We start from the raw sequence: 2,368 nt of genomic DNA on the forward strand, positions 1-2,368 counted from the left end.
GCATTAATTAAGGACAAGAAAAAGAAAACTCTCCAGTTTCTTGCCAAATAGTGAGCCAAATCTGTTCTAAAGGTGCTTATTTAACATTTCAGATTAAGACCTTGTCAGCATAATATTTGTAAACACATATTTTACATATAATATTGTACTGTATTACTGCATTTTAAATATTAACCATCAAAGGCAGCCTTATTGTAAAGTGTAAAACAGTGCAGTACTTATAAGGCTCCCTTATGATATTTACACGTTTTTAGTCATTAATAAATAGTGCACTGTTTTCCACTTTACAATGAGGCTTCCTTTAATAATTATTAATAATTAATGAATAATAAACCCTTATTAATGATTTATAAAGTCTTTACAGATGAATCTATAAAGTATTTAAAGCCATCTATAAGGGGAGCCTTATTTTAAAGTGGTGCTGAAGTTTCTGGAGCTTCTTGGTTTTGTGTTGTTTTGATGATTGTGGTAAAAAAATCTTATTATCTTGTTATTAAAACTGTAGAATTAGGTTCTCTGGTTTGTTTCATTAAAACAACTTTAACGTCTCTGTTTGTGTGTTTTTTCACAGATCTTTTACAGACTGAGTGAAACTTTTAGACGCTGAGTAAAAACATGATTTCTCTTCATGAGTTTTGAAACTGTGTTAGTAAAATATCCTCCTTCGCTGCTCCTCGTGTCTCTTCTGCTGCTTTAGACATTCCTCACAGCGTTTCCTTTATGATGAATCTGTGAAACCGGGTCCAAGGAAAGAGGTTTGTGTCGCAGACCACACCGTGAACCGGTTTGGACCCGGTCCTGACTGAGGGAGGATCTGGTCCGGATCCAGCAGATCAGCTTGTTCTGCAGAGCAGGACTTCTGGAAACGGTCCTGCAGGAGTTTGATGAAGGTGAAGAGAAAAGCCCTGTCCAGATGTGTGACATCATCATCCTCCCTCCTCACATCCAGACCAAACAGGGCCGTGAGCCTGCTTCACCCCCTCCTGCACATTTTCCCTCCTTTCTTTGCAGAAAGTGGGAGGAGAGGAGGAAGGTGGCGAAGCTCCAGAACTTTGGAAGTTTGTCTCATCCTCTGCTGGAGCTCAGCACCACAGCTCCTCAGGTTCGAGACCAGCAGGGTGCTGGAGTCCTTCAGGTCCAGACCCACCCCCCTCCTCGCTCCGGACCCTTCACACCATCAGCACCTCCTTCAGAGGTGAAGACAGGATTTAACCAGGAGGATCATGAGCAGGAGTCCAGCTTGAACTCACTTTTTCATCAATTTTTCTTCCTATAAAACACATCTGGTGGAGTTCAGCTTCTTCGGCTACTTCGGCTACTTCGGCTCGGGGTGAGTCTGAAKTCTGAATCATCTCCCAACAAGCTGCATGTTCTGTAAATAAACACGAGCTAATTACAGCTCTGAGCAGAGGTTTTTACCCTGTAAACGTCTGCGTTTAACACTCACACTCAAACCTATACTTAAGCTGTGAGAACTCCTCACGGGGCAAAAGGTGAGCCGAAGTTCGGCTGAGGAGGATTTTGCTGCGTTCAGATGGGCGTGTGCCATCCAGGTTTCTGCTCAAACTGGATCACAGGTGTAAAAATGACACACATCAGACCTAAAAAAAGAGGCAAAAAATATGTTTTTCAAAATAAGAGTAAACTCTTTGAATGTGTTTTTCATTCTTTGGGTAAAACTGGGATTAAAGTTTTAATCTGAGTGATGAAGAGTTCCCACTGCAGCTGAAAACCACACCCTCCCTGCAGAAAGAACAGGGCTGGAGGATGATGATGATGATGATGATGATGATGATGAGACTCATTCAGGTGTTTGTTAATCTTCCTCCTGCCTCGTTAAGCTGTTTTTTAATCTCAGTTTAAATGAAGTTTTTCAGCTTCTTCAGGTGCTTTTATTGTTGTAAGCTCTTCCTGCACATGTGCYCCGCGTGTTTTTCAAATCATCTCGTGTAATTTACGAGCCGARCCCAGAGGAAACTTTGTTTGTGCCGTTTGTTTCTGGCAGAGAGCGATCGCAGGGAGGCCGAACAAATAGTTGTTTGAAATCAGTGTTTTGTGTGTTTTATAGCCACTCAGACTCCAAGTTTCCATCGTTTTTTTTTTTTTCTTGATGTGGTGCAGATGTTTGGAACGTTGGAGGAGTTTCTGCAGGAACGAGTGCAGAAGTTCTTGTTTCTGAAGCGTTTTAATCCCAGCAGGACTGAAAACTGATCCTGGTCTCTGCAGATTATTTATCGTCTCTTTCATCTTTCTTCAGCTTCAGGTTTAATCCTCAGATCGAAAGGTTCTGGTCCGAACACACATGTCAGGTGTCAGACGGGCTAACATGATCCAGCTGTGTGGACACACACACACACACACACACACA

At 42.0% G+C, this 2,368-nt stretch overlaps 2 protein-coding genes across 5 annotated transcripts in view; one reads left to right on the forward strand and one right to left on the reverse strand.

Annotated features, from left to right (window-relative positions):
- mlphb (melanophilin b) overlaps positions 1-2,368 on the reverse strand; it is a gene marked incomplete in the record, with an annotated part of 52,330 nt that overhangs the window by 38,191 nt on the left and 11,771 nt on the right.
- The window catches only part of col6a3 (collagen, type VI, alpha 3), a 58,002-nt gene continuing 56,651 nt past the window's right edge, over positions 1,018-2,368 (forward strand). For 2 of the 4 annotated variants that reach the window (XM_014017816.1, XM_014017817.1), the window contains exon 1: positions 1,018-1,330. The gene's annotated coding sequence lies outside the window, so the exon portion shown is untranslated. The remainder of the gene's footprint in view (positions 1,331-2,368) is intronic. The other 2 variants (XM_014017818.1, XM_014017819.1) reach the window with 2 other exon arrangements.

Source organism: Austrofundulus limnaeus, unplaced genomic scaffold (genome assembly GCF_001266775.1).
Source record: "Austrofundulus limnaeus strain Quisiro unplaced genomic scaffold, Austrofundulus_limnaeus-1.0 Scaffold177, whole genome shotgun sequence".
NCBI lineage: Eukaryota > Metazoa > Chordata > Actinopteri > Cyprinodontiformes > Rivulidae > Austrofundulus > Austrofundulus limnaeus.